The sequence below is a fragment of the Microtus oregoni genome, unplaced genomic scaffold (assembly GCF_018167655.1).
Source record: "Microtus oregoni isolate MIOR12 unplaced genomic scaffold, Mior012 000002F_ref0000024, whole genome shotgun sequence".
In the NCBI taxonomy this organism is placed as follows: domain Eukaryota; kingdom Metazoa; phylum Chordata; class Mammalia; order Rodentia; family Cricetidae; genus Microtus; species Microtus oregoni.
This window is the reverse complement of record NW_024543061.1, coordinates 54,994,744-55,001,786: the sequence shown is the minus strand read 5'-3', so window position 1 is coordinate 55,001,786 and position 7,043 is coordinate 54,994,744.

Here is a 7,043-nt window from a genome sequence, read left to right as displayed (position 1 = left end):
GTTTAGCCTTAGAAGTCAAATAATGTCACTGTTGCCAGTCTCTGCAGATGGAAACAGAAAGGCCCTCCCAGTTTAGGGGAGGAGACATGGACACTGCCTCCCAATGGAAGGAAGATACAGTCATGTTCACAGCATTTGTAGGGGGCTAGGGAGATGGATCAACAGATGAAACACTTACCTGAAACAGACATGAGGACTGGCATTTGATCCCCAGCACCCTCATACGAGAGCTTGGAGGGACCAGTGAGATGGCTCAGGAGGTAAAGGCATTTGAGATGCAAGCCCATTTACCTGAACTTGATCCCCAGGGGACATGTAAAAGTCGAAGGAGAGAACGAACTCCACAAAGCTGCCATTTGACCTCCACACATGTTCCATGGCACGTGAACTACCCCCTTCAACCATGCACCCACACAATAACCAATTTTTAAAGTAAAACAGACATGGTGGCTTGCCTATAATCTCAGAAATTATGAGACGAAGAGAGAGGATTCCCAGGAGAAACCAAATCAGCAAGCCCTACATTCAGTGAGAGACCCTGCTGTAGTAGTGAAGTGGGAAGCGGTCAAGTAAGACACTGAGTGCTGGCTTCCACATGCATGTGCAAATGTGTATCCACATACACATGAGCAGACACAAACAAAAGAGCGTGTTGAGTTGGGCTTTCTTCCATCCGTCTCCACAAACAGGCGTGCCACAGCCAGCCTGGGAGACATGCTCAGGACCATGCTTACTATACCAAGGGGATCTACAGAGGACTCTGATGAACTGCAGGGGTGCGAGGGGCAGAGCGCTGGGAGCAGTGCATGTGGCCCAGGCCAGGAGCACCTGGGAGAGTGAAGGTTTGTGGCTCAGGAGGAGGTGAGGTAAGATTTGTTAGTGCTCAGGGAAAGGATGAAGGAAGGAGGTCAGCACAATCACACGCTTGGCTTAGCTTGTGAGCATCTGGGAACCCCAGGGTCTTTTTCTTTTACTTATGAGGACTTTCTCATACTGCTTTCACCATGGTATTTTCTGATAGCAAATTAATTGAAGTTAATTCTTTTCCATCTTGAAGAATTTTATGTGGTTAACAACAAAAACCAACAAAAGCCAAAAAAAAAAACAAAACAAACAAACACACACACACACACACACACACACACACACACACACAGTTTTCCCACCAGGCAGGGATACATGCTAGCTTCTTCTTCCTTTTCCCCAAGTGTTAGCAGCTGCCACTGATGCAGAAGCATGTGTAATATGTTACCATTGGCTAAAACAGTGAGATGTGTGCACAGACCACTGTATTTTCCTGTGAACATATATTTTCCTGTGGACATATTTTACTTCAAGTAAAAGTTTTCAAAAATCCATGGTAATTTTGTTTTCTGAAAGTTCTAGGTGGCTATTTTTATCCTGCCCCCCCCCATTGCTGCAAGCAGCATTTACACTTCCCTAATGAATGTGATTTCTCAAGTTGTGTGTATGAGTGTGTGTACGCATGCACCGACTCGGATATAGTTCCTCGGGCCCACCACTCATCTTTTGAGACAGTCTGTCACTAGCCTAGGGTCCACTACCTGGGCTAGACCATCCATCCATTGAGTTCCAGGAATCTGTCTGTCTCTACCTTCCCAGTGCTGGGGTTACAGGTGTGGCCACTGCACTGACCTTTCTGTGTGGTCCTGGAGTTGACTCAACTCTTCATACTGTTAGCAAGGACTTTATCAACTAGTCCATCTCCCCAGATCATCAATGCTTGTGTGTGTGTATATGTTTATATGTATATGTGTGTTCATGTGTACATGTATATATGTATGTGTGTTTATGTGTGTGAATATGTGTTTGTGTGGGTAAATGTATACATGTTTATGTTTATGTGTGTATGTATATATTCAAGTATATATGTATGTGTGTATGTAATGCTTGTGTGCATATATATGTGTGTATATTTATGTGTTTATACACATATATGTGCATATATGTTTGTGTGTGCACACACATATGTGTGTATATATGCATGTGTATGTGTGTATGTATATGTGTGTTGTTTATATATATATATGTGTATATATGTATGTATGTGTGTGTATTTGTGTATGTCTGTGTCTGGCCTGTTAGTTTTTCTGGCTCTTGCCTGTGATAGTTGGTTTCTGGTATAGTTTGTGATTTTCACTCTGACATATCTGTTTTCCTTATAACTTTATTTCTGCTCATTCTTTGAAGTCTACAATAGAGCCAGATTCTTCCAGAATAGTTCTGCTTGCTTCTGCAGTCTGGTGGGAGCGGTGCCAGACCTGGACTTTGTTAATTTAATTTTCCACTTTTGGTTTGGGGACTGTGTTAGTCTGAATTCTGAGAGGCTGTCTCAAGTCTTGTCATCTGGTCCAGGGTCAAGATGAGAAGACTCGCTTTCTGTCTGCTCCTACGTGGGCTGTGCTTTTGAGGAGCACATCCAGGTCACTTTGCCTGCACTCTGAGCTGAGGTCAGTGCGTGTCAGCTCTGGTCTCAACATGCTTGGTCCGATAGTGGACTCTAACCAGCTTCCTACTGAGGGGCTTCCGTGCGGCCTTCCAGCCACATGACCGCTCAGTCAGCACCTGTGGTTCATTTCCTAGTGTCATGCAGAATCTGCCAGCACCATTCCTGTAGGCTCTGCTGAGGATTCAGCCACGCTGAGCCAAGAGATGCACTCAGGCCAGAGGCCTCAGATGGCCTCTCGGGAAGCCAGGGCTCTGCTGTTACTGATATCTGGAGAATGCCATCTGGTGCAAGACCAAAGGCGCTATATAGTGGGATAGAAGGAGTGCAGGATTCCAGTGCAGATCACAGAGCAAAGTCTGGCTGGACCACTTGTTATCCATATAACTAGACTTCATACAGGCTATCATGCTTCTACCTACCCACCTCCCTACCCATCTATACATTCATCTGTCCACCCACCCTCCTACCCATCTATACATTCATCTGTCCACCTACTCACCTACCCATCTATACATTCATCTGTCCACCTACTCACCTACCCATCTATACATTCATCTGTCCACCTACTCACCTACCGATCTATACATTCATCTGTCCACCTACTCACCTACCCATCTATACATCCATCTGTCCACCCACTCACCTACCCATCTATACATCCATCTGTCCATCCACCCTCCTACCCATCTATACATCCATCTGTCCATCCACCCTCCTACCCATCTATACATTCATCCATGTATCTACCCATCCATCCACTTACCTATCTTGCTGCACATCTTCCCATCATCCATTTATGCACTACCCACCCACCCACTCATCCATCCATTCATTCATTTATCCATCCACTCACCTACCCATCCATCTCTGCATCCATCTGTCCACACGGAACTATCCATCCATCCACCCATCCACCTAAACACTCATATCTGTCTATCTGATCACTCACTTAGCCGTCTAGCCATCTTCCCATCCATCCATGCGCCTACCTACCCGTTCACTCAAGCACACACACGTCTATCCGTCATATAACCATCTGTACATCCAGCCTGGCAAATCAGAGCTCTGTCACACTGCAGCATAAATGTGTGTAAAAACTGGGTTGTCAATTAAATCACGTAAAATATATATTTAGAAAAGCATTCACTAGTGGAATGGGGCACATCATCTCACTAAATTCAGGTGCTGAAAACTGTGCCCTGGGGGATGCGATTTGGTTCAGCTCACTTTACTGGATTGGGAAAGAACATACCTTGCCCCGCCCTGCGCCTCTATCTATCTATCTATCTATCTATCTATCTATCTATCTATTTTCTGAGTCATTGGTCACAAGAAAGGCCCATGGAGGTTATCCATGAGTTGATGAATCAGTGTGGTCCCAGACCCATGAGAACGAGAAGAGTCAGGTGTTGGCGGGGGTGGGGGGCAAAGGTACCAGCAAGGACCAGAGACTAGTGTCTTCTGTGCAGAAATTAATGCTCTGAAAAGTGCCCTGCAAAGCTGCCTGCACCAGGAAGCTGACTGAAGGCTCTAAACTGGCCTGTGAACATGGGAGTTTGCTTAGCTGCTGAGAATGAGCCCGTTGGGGATACGATGCCTCCAGAAACCCATGCTTGGGCTCTAGCAGACTGGCATAGAGCAGGGAGCCCAGGCAGAATTGAGGGCTCTGGGGTGAGTGGATGAATCTGGAGTTCTGTGTGTGACTCCACGTTTGGCCCCGCCCTCTCTGAACTCAGTTACCTGCATGATGACTGGTTTGATCTTTAGTGTTATGCTTTAGGTCAGAAACAATGAGGCTGACATAGACTAGGAAGTGAGTTTTTGTTTGCATGGTTCCCCTCCACTCTCACTGAGACTGAGAAATGCATAGTGCACCGCTTCTTCATCTCATTCAATCCCAGACACCCTTCAGAGCCTACTCTGTCACAGTGCTTTCTTTAGCCACTGCCATTATTCCCATGCGACCCTCCATCTTCTAGGTACACCATCAGTCCACTGCCCACCTCTCACTGCCCCTTCCTCCCTGTTGCCTTCAATCTTGCCCCATCTGATTCAGTTCTGCATGGCCAGGAGAGACTTCCCAACACATCCCTGGTATAGCCTCCCACTCCCAAGCATCATCTCTCACCCCCTGCCCAGAGCAAAGGGGCAGGTAAAACCTTAGTGCCATAGGTGACCATGAGTAAGAGCTGAGGGGGCACAGGTGCCGAGAAGAATAACCCAAAGGCCACAGCAGCATAGATCAGAGGCAAGGGCAGCCAGTGGGAGCTAAATGCTTGCCTGTCATTGCTCTATGACTGAGCCCCAGTCTCGTTGAACCTTCAAATGAGACTGATGGTGACCTCTCCTCCTAAGACTGCAGGATGACTCTGTGGATGAAGGGCTGGAAGGAACAGCACAGCCGTTGTGCATCCAGGACACCATTATCTATTATAAACATCACCATCCCGAGGGCCGTTCCTGGGACAGAGCCTGCCATCTCCGAATCTTTCCCTTTCTGCTGCTCCATCTCCATGTAATGGCCTGCCCCGTGAGACTGGCTGTGTTTCCCATTTTGGCTCTGAGGCGAGCACCAGTCTGCAGTCTGCTTTTCGAGGATGGATGAGTGGACGCCCAGGCACTCTTCAAACTGGCTCTTGGTTCTAAATGATTCATGGGTCAGGTTCCAAATAGTACCTTAGGCTCCAGTGCCTTAGGATGCCTGGGGAGGGATATAGATCCCTTAGCACTCTGGACCAAAGTGCTGAGGCAAGGTGGGGTCCTGTGTGCTGAAGTTAGATCTAGCCACTCCTGGGTAGAAAAGGGCACTTCAGGAGCAGGGAAGAGCTCACATCTCTCATCTCTGGGCCTGGGGTGCACGTTTAGTAGCTCACAGCATTCTCTCACACTGCTGGTGGGACCTCTGCCTTTCACCTTCCCATTCATAAGACATGGATAGCAATCTCAAAAGCAAGTACCGGGCAGGCTCAAAGCTCTGGATTTGCCACTGGACTCTGTAGCCTGAAGAGACATCACAGGAAGCCTGCAGTAGCTTTCAGGCTCGCTGCGGGCCAAGGTGTCCATTAGCTCCATGACTGTCATCAGACATCTCCTCTTTGCACCCTGGGAAGCCCTCAGATGCTTCTTGCTGGAGACACAAGGTCACCTCTAGACTATCACAGACCAGGTCAGCCAGTCAGCTCAACAAGGAGGGTGAACTGGAAGGAAACACCCCGAATCCTATTTTTGCCTGGTGGTATCCACCATGCTATGGTCCTATGAAAATGGGGACAAGGATCTATAGTCTTATTGTGATGATACGCTTAGATGCCAGCTTTTGAGTTTCACCCTAGTTCCACCTGTCACATGGAATACATGGAAACCTGTGAGGGGAGCCAAGCTCATGATGTCTTCATGTTAGAACGCATACCAGGTAAAACTCTGAAGCTTTCTCTGTCATTAGGAATACCTTCATCGACCTGAAGACTGCAAACCACCAGAGTCCCAGGCATAGACTTTTCTCTGTGTTTACCTAGTATGCCAGACCTGACTGTGCCCCAAAATAACACCCATGATGCTATGCTCACCGAGCCTCTGCAGCATAGAGCGTCTTCAAGGGGACAGCTGACAGCCCTGTCTTTATCTCCTGCCCATCTCAGTGCCTGTCTCCCCTGCACCATAGGTCATCCATCTGTATCTGTCATGATGTTGGCACCCAAAACAGACTTTGGCAGCCCTAAGTCACATGCCACATCATGACATTCATACAATGGTCTCGTAAGATTGTAACAGCTGAGAAGTTCATGTTTCCTAGTGACAGCGTAGCTGTCATAGCCTCATGACTGACATGTCTTCAGTCAAGCTACGCTCATAAATCTGCCAGCAGGGCACATACAGTGACGTCAGGCACACAGTGCTGAGGGCTATGGGTGACTGCTGTGGGGTTATGTTTATTGTGATTTCAGCATTTCCTTTAGTTACCAGAGTTTACTGTAGTGAGCTGTACTCCGCTGCCTCCTGTGTCCTATGTTGACAGCCTGTCTTGGATGAGTCATATTTTCTTGTGCTCTATTTAATCCAGAGCTGTTTGGTCCATCAGTGCCCTAAGAACGCCAATAGAATGTGTTCCTGTGCGTACACACATGTGCATGTGCGTACCATAAAATGGACTGACGAGGGTTGGGTAAACATACGCTCAATGATGTTTGCACAGTGGGAGAATTGCCTGATGATGCACGTGACAAAAGATGTCCCCAGTGTGTACTGAGGCGTGACTGCCTATGCAGTAGCAGCTCCGAACACGCTTGTAGCTTGGTTTACCTGGTGCATTCATTAAGGAACAGATGTAGCTGAGAAGCCCCATAGCTGTGTGTACAAAACATGTCTCTCTTGTTTTTCCAAAGCCTCTTCTGTTTGGTGACTCGGGCACTTTCTGATTCTGTCATCATCATTCCATGGAGATGGCATGTCAGCTTTTCTCTGCATTAGCTTGGAAATGACATATACGTGCACCCTTGACTTGTCTGCAAGTCACATGACTGACTCGAGGCTAGATATGTAGAGGTCTACATGTAGCTCCCCAAGAGCTTCCCTA